The following is a 16,998-nucleotide window of genomic DNA, read 5'->3' on the forward strand; positions in this document are numbered from 1 at the left end:
ACAGGTTAAATATCTCTTCATCCTGAAAGAAAAAGGGAGGTCGCCATGAGAAAATAGGACGGAGGGACCATACGAACTTTGTCAGACCTAGTTATACATTTGTTTTTTTTTCTCTTAGAACTTCTAAAATCCTTGAAGCCCCAGAAGCAATAGGACAGTAGAGCTTTTAGCATGGTTTTGGTGTAAACTAAATTCCCAACAGTTCACCTCTAGTGCATAGGTTTCACTTTCTTTGATGGTTTCCCATTTAAATTAGATTCCTATGGACAGTGTCCCTAATGTTGTCACTCATATTATTATTCAGCATCAGTTTTACAGCAGGTTTGTGTGTCATGAAGGAAGCGGAAATGTTTTAGTGAGTTTCAAGGAAGATTGAAGCCGTCAGAGTCCATATAGGTTACACTGTGGATGGGTTAGGGAGCCACCTTCTGGTCTTCATCCAGACTTGGTTGACTTAAAATTGAGTATAAAAGTATGTAAAAGATGGTAAGTAATAGGCTTGAGGCAGAGACACTTCCTGCAGTCAGAGTTGGAAAAAACCCCAGAATTATAAAAAGTGTTGGCAAAACTATAAAGCAGCCAGGTATGGTAGCCCACGCCTGTAATCCCAGCACTTTGGGAGGCAGAGTTGAGTGGATCTCCTGAGGTCAGGAGTTAGAGACCAACCTGGCCGACATGGCGAAACCCTGTCTCTACCAAAGCTATAAAAATTAGCCAGGCTTGGTGGTGAGTACCAATAATCCCAGCTACTTGGGAGGCTGAGGCCGGGAGAATTGAACCTGGAGGGTGGAGGTTGCAGTGAGCTGAGATCGCGCCATTGCATTCCGGCCTGGGCGACAGAGCAAGACTCCATCTCAAAAACAAAAACAAAACTATAAAGCACAGAAATATGGGACCATTTGGTAGAGATGGTAACTGAAATCATACCAAGCTTTAATAAACTAATTAGTATTCATAGTGGTAGCCCTACATCTCTAAGAAAAAAAAAATACAGTAAGTGAGTTTCAGGACACTCAAAACATTTAAGATGGCCAGGCAGAAATTATGCGTGTAGTACATTTTAGGTAGATTTCCCTTAAAAATGACTAAAGTCACTTTCTTTTTTAAAACAAGTAAAGACTGAGTTATTTGGAAAATTTGCTTATGTGGAATATCTCATTGCCAGTCAATGTTGAATAAGTGAGGCATTTACTGTGTGGTGGGCAGGTGGTTCTTTGGGCCAGATGAAGTAAGGTGGGAAGAAAGGAGTATGATATGAAACACTGAGAAGGAATTACTACTTGAAGCAATAGGTGTAGCTTTGATATGTTTTTCTGTGCAAATCTTGAAACAAAGCCCTTTTTGTTGGAGGAAATGGAATGCAAAGGATTTTATTTTCAGTTTGACCATTTGCAAGTATTAGCGCTGTCTCCATGGGAGAAAGGTGAGTTCCCTCTGGCAGTGTGGTTTAGGAAGGTTTGCTTAGGAGGAAAAGGAGCTAGTTGATCCAGAGTGGAAAATCACCAAAGCAGAGTTTTCTCCAAAATAACACACACAGATTTCAGAAAAACAGATTACTTTCACTGAATGTGACAAACTTTAAAAAAAAAAAAAAAAAAAAAAAAAAAGATTCAGCTTTGAAACATCGTATGACTCACCTGTTTTGAAAGGTTGCTTTGTCAGATACAGATGTATGTTTTACAGTATGTTACTGTGTTACAGTATGTTTTGTCATGAGGATGCTCAATAGATGTTTTTCTGAATAAGTATCTCATTTATCCCAGTTTTAATTTTTTTGAGGAGAGTTTATATTAAACAATAGTACAGTAATTTATCTTTTATTTTTAGGTTAAATACAATTTGATTGAATTACACCCTTCTTAGCCTTTTATTGAACTGATATCTCTGCTTAGATTTTATTCTTTCAAAAATTGCTTGTTGAGTCAAACACAGAAAATCCAAAATGTTTGATACATATCATGGCATATTTTTAAAAACCGAGATTGTAAACTCCCCCACATGCTTTTAGCAAGTAAATGCCAGTTTGCTTCTTGCTTTCATACCCACATTAATGCATATTATTGGTTTAAAAAGTTAAAAATCATCAATCCTTCCTTTATTGTAGGCCTCTTAAATTGAGACCTAGGAAAATTATTTTCTTGCGAGAGCTGATATTTCCTATTATTATTTTCAAAGACAAGATCTCGCTGTGTCACCCAGACTGAAGTGCAGTGGCACTATCTTGGCTCAGTGCAGTGCCGCCTTCCCTGGGCTTAGGCATTCTCCCACTTCAGCCTCCTAGGTAGCTGGGACTACAGGTGAGCACCACCATGCCTGGCTAATTTTTAAATGTTTTTTGTAGAGACGAGGTCTCACTCTGTTGCCCAGGCCAGTCTCAAACTTACGGGCTCAAACAATCCTCCCAGTGTGGCCTCCCAAAGTGCTGGGATTACAGGTGTGGGCCACCATACCCGCCTGTGATTTGTTCCCTTTTTATGATATCTATGTGAGCATCATATTTTCTCTTTATCCTGCCTGCTAGAAAGTGCAGAGCTAGGGTTGGCACTGAAATGATGTAGTTTCCTTTAGCTAAGTTCTTTGATAAAATTTCTTTTTTGCATATATATATATTTTTTTTTGCCAAAACACATCTCATAGTTGAAGAGATGGTAATAATAATTGCAGTAATACAATAATAAAAATGTGTTGATCCTAAGAACAGTCTTATGGGGCAGGTCCTATTGTTATCCCCATTGTATAGATAAAGAAACAGAGACAGGGAAATGGCTAAGTAACTGCTCCAGGTTACAAAGAAGGCTAAAATGTGGTGACGCTGGGATTAACCTAGGAGACTGGTTTCATAGTCCTTAGAGAATTAGCAGCTTGGGAGTTGGGTTGTTTGGCACATGAATTCATCACTCAGCAAATGTTTACGCACACATGCCACATGCCAGGCACTGTGTCAAGCCCTGGGAGAGAGGAAGTAAAAGCAGCACAGTCCTGCGGGCCGTGGTGGCTCACGCTTGTAATCCCAGCACTTTGGGAGGCTGAGGTGGGTGGATCACTAGGTCAGGAGTTCGAGACCAGCCTGACAAACATGGTGAAACCTCGTCCCTACTAAAAATACAAAAATTAGCCGGGCGTGGTGGTGCTCACCTGTAATCCCAGCTACTCAGAAGGCTAAGGCAGGAGAATGGCTTGAACCCAGGAGGCGGAGGTTACAGTGAGCCGAGATCGCACCACCGCACTCCAGCCTGGGTGACAGAGCGAGACTCTGTCTCAAAAAAATAAATAAAAAAACAGAAGCACAGTCCTTGCCCTCATAGAATTTCTGGTAAGTAGAGGACACACAAACATGTGCCCAAATAAATGAAGCAATAGATTTATAAAAGCTTATATTTGCTATAAAGGAAAAGTATAATATTAAACAGGTATAACAGTTTAAGGGATCTCTGAATTTTATCAGGTACAATACAAAAGTGTAGTTCTGGGCCAGCCGCAGTGGCTCATGCCTGTAATCTCAGCACTTTGGGAGGCCAAGGTGGGTAGATTGCTTGAGCTCATGAGTTTAAAACCAGCCTGGGCAACATGACAAATCCTCATCTCTATAAAAAATAGGAGACATGAGCTGCTGTGGTGGCGCACACCTGTAGTCTCAGCTCTTCAGGAGGCTGAGGTGGGGGGATGGCTTGAACCTGGAAGGCAGAAGTTGCAGTGAGCCCAGATTGCACCACTGTACTCCAGCCTGTACGACAGAGCCCGACCTTTCCCGCCTCTATCCCCTACTACGAAAAACCAAAAAACAAACGAACGAACGAACTGTGGTCCAAGCCGCAGCACCTGGGCCGGGCACAATCCTGTCTCTCTAAGGCCCAATCTACCCTGAGTAGTTCTGTTGATGGGCCTGTAACTGCTATGAGCTCTGGAAAAACCAGCTTCACAGCTTCTCAGACCCTTTTAGCTTCACTGTGAAAGGAACAAGAGCACACCAGTGACCAGGTGTTCATAGATGTCTCTGCAAACTGTCAGCTCCGTTTCCCTCCTAACAGAAGCACCTGAAGTATCGGGCTAGCTGACCTGAAGAGGAAGGAATCGAGTTTAGTCTTAATTGGGTTTGACCTATGTATTAAGCTGAGTCATTTGGCCTTCAGTGTTAAGCGTTTGACTCCTTCCTTTAACCAAGTGTGAGTCCCCTCATTATGTATAAATTCCTTAAAATAAATGTGTTTTAGTTCATGGCCCAGTGTGTACACATGGCTGTAATTAATAATATTTTGCACAGCCAAACCAAAAGTTTGCAGATTTTCCTTGTTTAATCTATGGTCTTCTATTTGCAATCAGGATCAGTGGTTATAGGCAATGATTCAACTCCGAAGCACTTGTGGTTTCCTCCTTCACCCTTTCTGACCATCCCCCCTTACAGTTTCTCATCTTGCCACTTCTCTGCCTCAGACTCTGCACCCTAGACCCTGCCCACCAGCCCTAACAGAACCCTCACCGGGCCTGAGCACGCCACCTGCAGTGTATGTTATTCCCCCCTGATTTTACACACATTCTCACCTCTCTTTCTCCAATTTTTTTCTTTCTTGCTAGACACCAGTTTGCCGAAGGTTAAAAAAGAGAAACTCAGTTTAGTGATCGTCTTAGGTACAAGTCAAGGTCTGAGAGATGAACAGATTTGGTATTGTCATCCCTCAGGGTTACTGAGGAGTAGCTTTGTAGCTCTGCCCGTCTTACTTTGCCATCAGGTATTGCATTAGGAGGAATTAAGTTGTAATTTTTTGGGTATAAAGTTCAGTTTAATATTTTGAATCTAAGTTGATAAAGCATCTGCATTTTAATAAAGAAGTGTACTATCCTTCAGTTATTTTGTATCTGCCAAATTCACAGGGTAGGAGGAAAACAGATTCTGTTTTCTCCCATCCTTCAAACCTTTGGATTTGTTCTTGGTCTCTGTGCCAAGCCATTTAGGCAGTAATTGGAGGAGGTAAGAGGAGAGTCTTATCTCCTCAAAAATGAATTGCTGTAGCCAGTGTCTCCTTTTGTCTAAGTTTCCTTCTTGTCAGAAGAACAGGAGCAGGTGCACCATCTTCTAGATCAAAAGTACATCAGGGCTGGGTGTGGTGACTCATCCCTGTAATTCCAGCCCTTTGGGAGGCCAAGGCAGAGGCAGGAGGATCCCCTGAGACCAGGAGTTTGAGACCAGCCCGGCCAACACGGTGAAACCCGGTCTCGACTAAAAATACAAAAATGAGCTGTGTGTGGTGGTGCGCGCCTGTAATCCCAGCTTCTCAGGAGGCTGAGCAGGAGAATCTCTGAAACCCAGGAGGCGGAGTTTACAGTGAGCTGAGATTGGGCCACTGCACTCCAGCCTGGGCAACAGAGTGAGACTGTGTTTCCAAAAACACCAAACCAAACCAACCAAAAAAACCCCCAACACAGTAAATCAGTACAGTCGGCCAAGATGGTGCCAAATGACTGTGTTTACGGGTTGCTGGAATTCTCTGGAGGCAGAAACGTGGACTGTTCTCACCTTTGGGAGTTGTACTTCCAGAGTGTGCTCAGAGAACAGCATTTTTTACTGTAATACTGTGCATAGTTTAATTTTAAAACTTTTTTTAAAGAGATGGGGATCTGGCTGTTTTGCCCAGGCTGGGCTTGAACTCCTGGCCTCAAGCAGTCCTGCCTTGGCCTCCCATAGAGCTGGTATTACAGGCATGATTACAGGGAGTACATGCCGAGCCATAGTTTTATTTTAAGTCTTCCCAGTGCCATTCATAGAAACGATTTCTGGGGAGTAATGCTAGGGACTAGTATAAGAACATCTTATCTTAGATATTTTATTAATCGTTCTAAAAGTTTTTAAAGAAAACAGTTTTCGATTGGAGAAAATGTTCCCATTCATTTCTCTTTCCCTCAAGGGACTTTATGTGTCTAATAGTCCTTGAAGTTTGTAAAGCATTTTCACATATAGTGCTTCATTTGATCTGTAAGTCAAGCCTGTCATAGATAAAGAGATCATGGAATGCTTAAAACCCAGCTTCCATATCTCCTGGTTCAGTATTTCCCGGTGTTTCTGTAATGCAAGGACACCTCTTGCTATGTCCAGTGGTAACTTCTGAAGACATGCCCCTGCTTCACTTCGGGTTATAAAAACCACACACATAACAGCACCACTTCCTCACAGAGCTGCAGAAGACCCCCTCTGTTGGCACTTCCAGATTGTGTAGTGGCATCTTGCTTAGGTGGAAGAAAACATACCCTTTATAGCTTGGCACTTCCCAACACTTTGAGAATTTGGATTCCTAAAGAGGCTGTGCCCTTTGTTTCCTTTTGAACATTTGAAAACACAGTTCAACACAGGAAATCCTCCAACATGGTTGCTCCATGATTTCAACACAACAATACGTGAATATGCACTGGCTTTTGGCCCAACAAGCTGGTGGTTGACTTCTTGGAAGAGGGTTAGTTTGTTAGGAGAAAGGTTTGGATTTAGATTTTGCTTGGAGGATGAAAAAAACTATGATAAGATACACCCAAGAGCTGCGCTGTAGAAACATCTAGATTTCTCCCCCCCCCCTGAGAAATCCAAATTACAAGTTTTAGGACATGTCTACCTTTTGCCTACTAGGGATAGGCTTCAGCCTGAAGCCAGGTTTTCTTGTTGAAAAACCCAGGTGGTAGAAGGGCCCTCTTTGGAGTTTAATGGTGGTACATTCCACAGCTCCATCCCCAAGGGGCTGTAGTTGCAGTAATTTGAGATGGTACAAACACGAGCATATGTTATGTACATGCCAGGCGTGTTTTTGAGCTCAGGGCCTTCCAGGTGTTTTTTTCTTGGAGCTTTGTTTTTGCATCATATCCTGGTGTTGGTAACATTCCTTCTCATGAAGCTCGATTAAAGTGAGACTGTGCTATGGGCTGAGAAATCATCCTGGGTGCCCTTTCTTACAGATTCTTGCATCCCACGGGGGCGAACAGAGCCTGCAGTACCCAGTCCCACAATCTGTGGGAGTTTGTCCCTCTTTGCAGCTGACAGCATTTCAGAATTCCCTGTGGGACAATAACAGAAACCTTATTAGCCAATGGTGTTTTTAGAATAAAATCTCCCTACTGCGATGTCTTGGTCCCAGGCTATAATGTTACCCCTTAATTCCCTCTGCATCTTTACCACTTTCATTACAGCTGAACACACGCTCTTCATTAGTACCCTGGGTGATATGGGGAATCCGAGTGCTGAAAATTACGTGGAATAGGTACCAGATGTTTGTGTCAACTTGGTGTGCGTTTGTGTTTAGAATGCTTGAGGATCACATTTATTAAATGTGAAAATTACTATATCTACTCCAAAACATTACCCCCTTCCATCAGTATTTTTGTCCATGTTGCATGAGGTGTGATATTAGTAATTTCTTTTGGCACAGATTAAATTTAAAGTGTGTGCAGCAAATGCATCTGTTCCCAAATGCTTTGTCTGCATTCTGTCAAGTTTTGCAGCTGGCCTGCAGCCAGCAGGAATGTGGGGGTTCTGCAGTTGAGATTGGAATGCTGTGTCACAGCTAAAGGACATAATGAAAGGCTGAGTCCATTCGATTTTTTTCTTTAAGTGGAACTGGGAATTTAGACATTGATGTTATAGCGAGATCTTAAGGACATTTCCCATGTGTCCAGATAAGCAAGCATTACCGAAAAGGATGGAGGAGGGCATTTGGTAAAATGAGAAAGGAGTTTCATTAAGTTTATGAAGTCTTTTAAGTCAACCAAACGTGATAAGTATGAACCAAGCGATTTATTTTAGTAGACACGAATGAATGTTTACATTTGGCCTAAGCATCTGTTCATACAGTCCCGAGGCGAGGAACTGGGAAGTGCAACGCAGAGGCAGGTGGTGCTCTGCCAGGGGAAGAGCCTGGAGCAGGAGTCTCAGAGACCCAGGTTCAAATCCGCCATTGCCACTTCCTGCTGATGTGTGACCTTTGTCAAGTGGCTTAGCCTCTCATGAACTCCAGTTTTCCATCACTCTAAAATGGGGGCGTTAACAGTCTTCACAGTGGCGTTGTGAGGATCAGAAACAACATGGGCAAGGTGTCTGGCCCCTGGTGGTATGGTAACCATACATATGAAGAGTTAACGCTCGTTTTTCACACAAGGCGGTGGCCCCGGGAGCTACCATGTGCTACGCAGTATGGCCTCAGGTGGCCCAGCTGCTGAGCATCCGAGTGGTGGGGGACCTGCTTTGTGAAGGAGGCTGGTTTGGCAGTGGCCTTGGCAGTGTGGCCCTCATCGGGGCCACCTGTGGAGTTTCTCACCACAGAGTTGATTTGAATCTGTGCTGTCTTCAGGTCAGTAAATGTTTTTGTCGGTAGAAGTAGCATCTTGTGGGTGAAGGGGGCTGGGTCTCTTTGCTGGTGGCTGAAGAGAATATACCAAACGGAAGAGCAGAGCCTGACTTCAGTTCAAACAAAACACAACACCCAGCAAGATTTTGAGGAGATCAGATTTCTCGGGTAGCCAGTAGAGGAGTATTAAACTCAGCTCACTCTTTGAGACCAGTGAAAAGTTAGATTTCTTTGTGAGTTACCCTTAAGGAGTCCTGGACTCAGTATATACCAGATGCCCAGAAGAAATGGAAATACCCAGATTTGGAGGCACCAGTGAGGAACACCTCTGGAGGTGAATCTGTGTGAGCATTACTGCCAGGAAGCACTTTTTTGAAATACGTATCCACCTCTGTGGCTCACAACAGTTTACTTGTAGTGGGTTACAGGGTTTCTGTGAGGCTTCAGATGAAGTATCCGCCCTGCCTTTTCATGATAAAGTATGGTGCGAAGTGAGCAGGTGTGTGTGCTTATGAGCATTGTTACTTTCAGGCGTGTTCATTCCTCATCGTCCATGCTCTGGCTGATCCTTACGTGGTGTTGCAGTTTTTGCTGTGTTGATAAGGAGCATCATCAGAGCATGTTGCTCACTTGGCTCTTGACTGCAGGGAAGAGATTGTGTAGGGAAGACAGGATGTGGGTTTTCAGCTGTGGCCACAGGAGATACTCCCAGCCTTCTGAGCTGCCAGTGAGGGCCTACAGTAGCAGCTCCAGAGCTCACAGGTCACCACAAAAGTGAGCAGATGAGTCAGATGGGGTTTTGGAGCATGTTTTCCTGCTTTCTGAGCCTTTGTGGCTGGGAGGTGCTGCACACACTTTAAATGGGCCACATGGTGGTCAAGTGAGGATCCGAGCTGCCGCGTTAACACAGGCACGCATGCTAGAGCCTGTGGGGTGATCATGCTGTTCCCAGGTAGAAGCCTTCTTGAATGGAGCTGGCCCTGGCCTTGTTTGGACAGATTGTGGAAGAAACCATGATGAGGCCAAGGGGGAAGGATGGGAGACAAGTTCATGAGCGGACTGTGGCAGAGGGAGAGGGACAGGAAGGCTCAGGCCTGACCCAGAAGTGGCAGGATGAGGCTGGGGCATGGTGTGCTGACAGAGAGAGACAGGATTGTCCCGACACCTGGAGAGAAGGGCTTGGCCAGAAGAGTGTTCGGGAAGAGAAGACAAACAGATTGATGTTTCCTGCTTTCTGTGACAGTTGAAGGTGGGGAAGCCCCAAATGGGACTTGATTCTTAGCAGCTAAAAATGCCACCTCTCTCATTTCATGGTCGGTGTTCCCCTACCTTCCCACTTTAGTATAATGAGGCTTTGGCTCTCAGGTTCTTCCCTGACCCCCGACCGTTTCTTTTTCTTTTCTTTTTTTCTTTTTGAGACATAGTCTTGCTCTGTTGCCAGGCTGGAGTGCAATGGTATGATCTTGGCTCACTGCAACCTCCACCTCCTGGGTTCGAGTGATTCTCTTGCCTCAGCCTCCCGAGTAACTGGGCCTACAGGTGTGCGCCACCTCACCCAGCTGGTTTTTGTATTATTAATAGAGACAGGGTTTTGCCGTGTTGGCCAGGATGGTCTCGATTTCCTGACCTCGTGATCCACCCGCTTCAGCCTCCCAAAGTGCTGGGATTACAGGCATGAACCACCACGCTCGGCTTCTTCCCCTTTTCTCAGCAATAATTGAGTGCCTATTATGTGCCAGATACTGTGCCGGAGTGAGGCAGTCAACAGCAGACAGAATGGTTGGGTTCTGTTCTTTTGTGGTGTTTGCAGTCTTTGAGAGCATGTAGATGTGAACCCAATCATTGCACAAATAATTATGTACATCTAATCACAGGAAGTGCTGTGGAGAGAAACGGAGAGTACCATGAGCGTATGAAAAAATATAGATCTAACACAGCAAGGGAGGTTTGGGGAGCTTCCTTGAGAGATCAGTAGAATGAGCAGGAGTTTGTCATGCCATGGTGGAGGGAAGGAACAGAAGCGGCGGGGAAGGTGTTCCTGGGGGAAACCTTGCCATGCAGAGGCTCACATGGGACAGAGGTTGGCACTTCTGAGGAAATAAAAGAAGACGAGTACATTAATTAGGATAGGTTAAGCTACAAATGTCAGAAACCCCAAATAACATTGGCTTAAATAAGAAAAAAAGTTTACATGTGTTTCCTATTTTAAAAAAAGCAGTTCAGAGCTGGTCTGGTGGCACCATGTTCATCAAATATGCAGGCAGCTTATCAGTGGCTTTGCCCTCCTCGGCATGCTGCTTCTGTCTCATGGCCCCAAAGCCTTGCTCTAGTGCCGCCCGTCACATCCACCTTCCAGCCAGCAGGCAGCAGGAAATGGCAGAAGAACTGATCTCCTTCCCTTCATTCGGGAAGCCGCCAGCTGCTAGCAGGATTGGGAAACGTAGCTTTTGTTCTGGGTGGCTGTGTGACCAGCTGGCACTTGAAGAAAGGAGAGCAATGGCTATAGGCAGACAGTGAGCGCTTCTGTGCCTCACCAGAATGGCCAAAACACCGGGAGCAAGTGCCCGGGGAATGAGAGATGGGCCATGGTGGGAAGCGGGGCCAGATCTTGGAGGGCTCTCTGTAAGTCATGGTGAGGTTTTCGGGCTTCATCTGGACGGCAGAGATAGAGTGGTAAGTCTTTTAAAGCAGAGAGAAGCAGGATCAGACTTGGGTTTTTCTGAAGATCAGTTTGGCTGCTCTTAGAAGACATTTTGGTGGAGATAAGAATTACAAGTGTCATGCAGTAGTCAGATCAAGAAAAATTAAGATGCCCATGGAGTTGGAGAGGAGGGGACAGTTGAGTGGTCAGGGAGAGAATCCAGTGGGTGAGGAAGGGGAAGGAGTGATGTTGGGGCAACACCCCCTCACCCCCATTTGGTGCCAGGCATATACAGGTGGAGGTGGGTACCATTTACTGAGGGAGGGAATGAAGGAGGAACACAGGCACAGGGGGTAAAGATCCTGAGTTCTGCATGTGGAGATTGAGTATCCATGAGACAAAAGGAGATGATGAAGGAGCTGTTGAATATTCAGGCCTGGAACTTAGAAAAAGAAGTCTGGGGCCGGGCGTGGTGGCTCACACCTGTAATCCAAGCACTTTGGAGGCCAAGGCGGGCGGATCACCTGAGTTCAGGAGTTCAAGATAAAGAAGTCTGGGTTGGGTGCAGTGGCTCATGCCTGTAATCCCAGCACTTCAGGAGGCCAAGGCAGGTGGATCACATGAGGCTAGGAGTTCAAGACCAGCCTGGCCAATATGATGAAACTCCATCTCTACTAAAAATACAAAAATTAGCAGGGCATGATGGTGGGCACCTGTAATTCCAGTTACTCGGGAAGCTGAGGCATGAGAATCGCTTGAACCTGGGGAGCGGAGGTTGCAGTGAGCCGAGATCGTGCCACTGCACTCCCACCTGGGTGACAGAGCAAGACTGTCTCAAAAAAAAAAAAAAAAAAAGAAAGAGAAGTAAGTCTGAGATGGCCTGGAGTTGTTTCTGTAAAGAGATGGGAATTGAACCCATGGATATGTTTGAGAAAATCTATGGAAAAAGAGTAGAGTGCTCCAAGAAGGCCTGGCGGGCATTTTACCTGGAAGATGGAACAGCTGGCGGCAGAAGAGCGTCTCTCCAAGATATTCAGAGGAAAACTTCATACAATCACATTTCCTCTTTCCTTTGTTGGCCAAGTAGGCTTTCTTTTTCCCCAAAGGAAATCCTCTCCCCATACTCCTCCACTGTGTCTGTTCTCTGAGGAGAGGACGGGTCTACACCAGACTTAAGAGTTTAACCTACATCCTTTAGTCTGGTCATTTCCACAGGGACTTTTCGTTCCTTCTTTTAAGTCTTAATTTTTTTCACTTGTACATTCTGTACCCTTTGCAAACTTATCTAGTTATTTTTTTCAGGATAAAATCCTAACAGGAAGTTGCTGGGTCAAAGCATATGTACCTTTTGTGGGGCCTTGGACACCACTGAAAAATGATGCCAGTCTGCTGTCCCAAGCAGCAGTGTGATGCTGGTGTACTATTCGAGGAAGGTTTCTTGAGGCATTTCTGGCCTTAATTTTTTATAAGCATTACCCCCCTCTCCCAACTTTTCTTTAATGAAGAATTTCAACATACAGAGATGTTGAAACCATGGTACAGAGAACATCTAGATTCCACAATTAGCCTTTTGCAATAGTTGCTTTATCAGATATTTCTCCATCTGTCCATCCATCGTATTTTTTTTGGATGTATTTCAAAGTAAGTTACAAAATGGCAGATCTCGCCCCTAAATCTATGACCACATTTTGATTCTCACAGGAAGTGCTGGCTGGCTGCGGTGGCTCATGCCTGTAATCCCAGCACTTTGGGAAGCCGAGGTGGGCGGGTCATGAGATTGGGAGATTGAGACCATCTTGGCTAACATCGTGAAACTCCATCTCTACTAAAAATACAAAAAAGTTGCTGGGTGTGGTGGCATGCACCTGGCACCCCAGCCTCTCAGGAGGCTGAGGTAGGAGAATCACTTGAACCGGGGAGGTGGTGGTTGTAGTGAGCTGAGATCGTGCCATTGTGCTCCAGCCTGGGTGACATAGTGAGACTCCATCTTAAAAAAAAAAAAAAAAAAAAAGCATTGGCCCAGTACTCCAGGCATTGGGCTGGATGTTCACTGTAGAGTGATCGGTCACACCTTCCCTCTCCTCACCTGGTGGATTCTCTCCCTGGCCGCTCAACCCTGTCCCCTTCTCTCCATCTCCATGGGCACCATCTTTTCTCTTGCCCTGATTACTGCAATGCCCAACACTGCAGGACCCTGCCTCCTGAGAGAAAGAGCCCCAAGGAGGGCCAAGTCTAAAGCTCTGGGTGACTGGGGCAACCTTGAAACAGTTACTTAAGCACATTGAGCTGACTTTCCTTTGTTTAAAATGAGGCTAGTGCCACTTCGTTGTGATGTGTCAGAAGGATGTGCAGCACCTAGCATTTCATAGTGGGCACTTAATAAATGGAGCAGCCCCTCTCCTCCCCTCCCCTCCCCTCCGCCCTCCCCTCCCCTCCCCTCCGCCCTCCCCTCCCCTCCCCTCCGCCTTCCCCTCCCCTCCCCTCCCCCCTCCCCTCCCCTCCCCTCCCCTCCCCTCCCCTCCCCTCCTCCCCTCCTCCCCTCCGCCCTCCCCTCCTCCCCTCCCCTCCCCTCCTCCCCTCCCCTCCCCTCCTCCCCTCCCCTCCGCCCTCCCCTCCCCTCCCCTCCGCCCTCCCCTCCCCTCCCCCCTCCCCTCCCCTCCCCTCCCCTCCCCTCCCCTCCCCTCCCCTCCCCTCCCCTCCCCTCCCCTCCCCTCCCCTCCCCTCCTCCCCTCCCCTCCCCTCCCCTCCCCTCCTCCCCTCCCCTCCCCCCTCCCCTCCCCTCCCCCCTCCCCTCCCCCTCCCCTCCCCTCCCCTCCCCCTCGTTTTTTGAGACAGAGTTTTGCTCTTATTGCCCAGGCTGGAGTGCTGTGGTGCAATCTTGGCGCACTGCAGCCTCCACCTCTCAGGTTGAAGTGATTCTCCTGCCTCAGCCTCCCGAGTAGCTGGAATTACAGGTGCATACCACCATGCTCAGCTAAATTTTGTATTTTTACTAGAGATGGGGTTTCACAACGTTGGCCAGGCTGCATTTGAACTCCTGACCTCAGGTGATCCGCCCGCCTCGGACCTCCCAAAGTGCTGGGATTACAGGCATGAGCCACTGCACCTGGCCAAAGATACCATTTCTTACATGCCCTTGGGGATAGTGGTAGATAATTCCTGATTTTTTTTTTTTTTTTGTCTTTTGTTGTTGTAAGGACAGTTTAATCATATGTTATGGCTTTTTTTCTTTTTCAGTCTTGGAGGGAAAAAAATTCTATGAGGAACTTCAAAAACCAACTACTACTGTAATACCAGATGGTCACGAACACTCTATTGAGTGTATTTAAACATTGAGCCAAGTGTGTCTCTGTATTTTCATTTTTATTTTCTGAGACAGGGTCTCACTCTGTCACCCAGGCCGGAGTGCAGTAGTGTGTCATGACTCACTGCAGCCTCAGCTTCCCTGGGCTTAGGTGATTCTCCCACCTTAGCCTCCCAAGTAGCTAGGAGTAGAGGTGTATACTACCACAACTGCTCACACACACACACACACACACACACACACACACACACAACTTTCTATCATATTGCCCAGATTGGTTTTGAACTCCTGGGTTCAAGCGATCCACCTGCCTCGGCCTTCCAAAGTGCTGGTATTACAGGCATGAGCCATTGCACATGGCCTCTAGTGGGTCTCTGTAAAGAATCGCTGTCCCGGCACTTGATCAGAGTGTACTTTCTCATTTCTTTGGCCTTGGACTGACTCATATAACCCATGGCTGGAGCTCCAGCTCTTAAAGAGAGTGTTTGCTGTGTTCTGGACTCTGGCAAAACAGAGAACATAGACTCTAAGGCAAGAAGTGTGTGTCCTCAGTACCGAAGACTTCCCAGCACTGGTTCCCTCCCTCTTAGGGTAGCACCTTATCATTTGATTTGTTTCCACTGAGGTTTTGCCCCTGCCCCAGTGGCGGTGAGCAGTGTGGCGATTTAAGGAAAATCTTACTGGGTGATGGTGGCCTCATGTGGAGGAGGGCAGATCAAACAGATCGCAGGCCTTTTTGCAGATGTGTTTTTAGCCTGTTTAGAGCTTTGCACACATACAAGAATGGAACTGAAAGGCAATTGATTTGTGCTTAATTTGTGATAATTGTAAATTTATGGTAGAAGGCTCTGCAACCTGTTCAGAAGGGTTTCCCAGTGTGAGTAGCTGTAGCCTTTGTGTGTCCCCAGAATTGAGTAGGAGTGGGAGAACTTCGTGGAGCTCGGGTGTGAAATGTACCAGACATCCCACTGCGGCTGGGAGAGCAGGAGGCCAGCAGGGGCAGTGCCTGCCCATATGGTTTCCCTGCACCCCGCCAGGGGCTCCAGGGAATGTACAGTCAGTACCTCCTGCTGTTGCTGTAGGGACACCTTCCTTCACCACCTTATGCTTTCTCAGAAAGCAGCGGGCCACAGTCCAGCCATCCAGAGAGTGGGAGTGGTTATTTGAGAAGACCCATACTTCATTTCAGGCCAGATAGCTATTATCAGCCTAGATAATTTCTGTGAGTCCTGAAATAGACTTGGCCCACCAGGCAGGGTGTCGGCTTCTGGTTGCAGACTGGATGGTTCTGAACTATGTTTGCAAACCTGGAGAGTACCTTTATTATTTAGAAGTCAGGAAGAACAAACGGGAGCACATCCAGGCCTTTTACTTGGGTTCCATCTGGAAGGTTGTGGTGTAGTAGGCCTGGGTGATTGAATGGAAACAGTAGCACCAAGCTCACAGAAGTGTGTGAGGAGTAAGCATCCCGTATACCGTTCCTTCTTCCTCTGGGTGTGTGTCTCTCAATACAGCCAATGTGAAAGGTGGCTGCAGTGATATCATGGCTGTGGCAGCCTATTTCTCATGGAATGGTGCCCTACTCACTAATCTGAGAGAGGACTTTTTTTTTTTTAAAGCTTAACAATTCATTTCTTCATTTAACAAACATTTTCTGAGCCTCTCAGATATGCTAGGCACCTAGTTGAATGCTGAGGATACAAAGATGAGTACTCACAACCCTCAGAGAGGTCGCATTCAGCCAGCACAGATGAACGTGTATACCAGTGGCTATCATGTCAATGCAGCAGTGGAGACAGGCAGGGAAATTGCGGGAGCGCAGAGAAACAGAGCCTTCCTCAGCTGAGGATGTTTGTTGTGGAAGTGGAGTGAGAGTGGAAGAGGAGTTTGCGTAAAGGAAGCAGGCTTGAATGAGGACATGGAGCTGAGAAACATCCTAGTGTGTCTGGAGACCTTGAAATAAGTTGATGTGGAGTGTGAAGGCGTGAGAGATAGGAAGGGGCTAGATCAAGAAAGGCCTCCTGTGCTCTGTGGCAGAGTTCAGGATTTATTCAGTAGGGCAGCTGTTGTGAAGGGACAGGAACTGGCCACAGAGATGCCAGCAGCAGGCATTTGCTTTGGGAACACCCATACCATTGAGCACCTCTAGGTGAGGTGCACTGTGCCTGGGTGGAAGGTGGCACGCAGAGTTTGAGCCCTTGGACTCCATTCAGGAAGATTAGTAATTTTCTAGGGTCAGTGAAGAGTTAGAGATGGAGAGGAGTGGATGGATTCAGGATTTAAGGCTTGGTTGATTAGAGGAAGAGGGAATGAAGAAGCCGGAATCAAGTTTGACTTTTTCTATTTCAGGCTCTGCTAAGAGCCTGCTCCTTCTGGGAGGATTTTTCTGACCTCTGGCCCATATTTCGCTGCATAGCTTTGGCCCTGATCACCTCTACATGTTACATCTTGCTCTGTATTGTTCTTAAGTTTGTTTTGCTTTCCCTAATAAAGGGAAGCTCTGAAAAGATAGGATCTGTATCTTATACTTCTGTTGAGTTCAATATTATGTATTTAATATTATTTATGTATGGTATTATGGGACTTTAAGCAATTTATTTTATTTATCTCTGATTTTCTACCAAAAGGGATGAATGAATTAAACGCAAATGTTACATGGAAAGTGTCCTCTACCCAGAGGAATGCTTTCATGACTTGTGAGTCCAAAAGGGAATTACAAAAATCAAATACGTATC

The 16,998-nt window shown here is 46.2% G+C and overlaps 1 protein-coding gene across 3 annotated transcripts in view; it reads left to right on the forward strand.

The window, feature by feature from the left end:
- Positions 1–16,998, forward strand: part of TGFBR3 (transforming growth factor beta receptor 3) — a 230,952-nt gene that overhangs the window by 85,045 nt on the left and 128,909 nt on the right. The gene's annotated exons all lie outside the window — the stretch shown is intronic.

Source organism: Saimiri boliviensis, chromosome 11, assembly GCF_048565385.1.
Source record: "Saimiri boliviensis isolate mSaiBol1 chromosome 11, mSaiBol1.pri, whole genome shotgun sequence".
Classification (NCBI taxonomy): Eukaryota; Metazoa; Chordata; class Mammalia; order Primates; family Cebidae; genus Saimiri; species Saimiri boliviensis.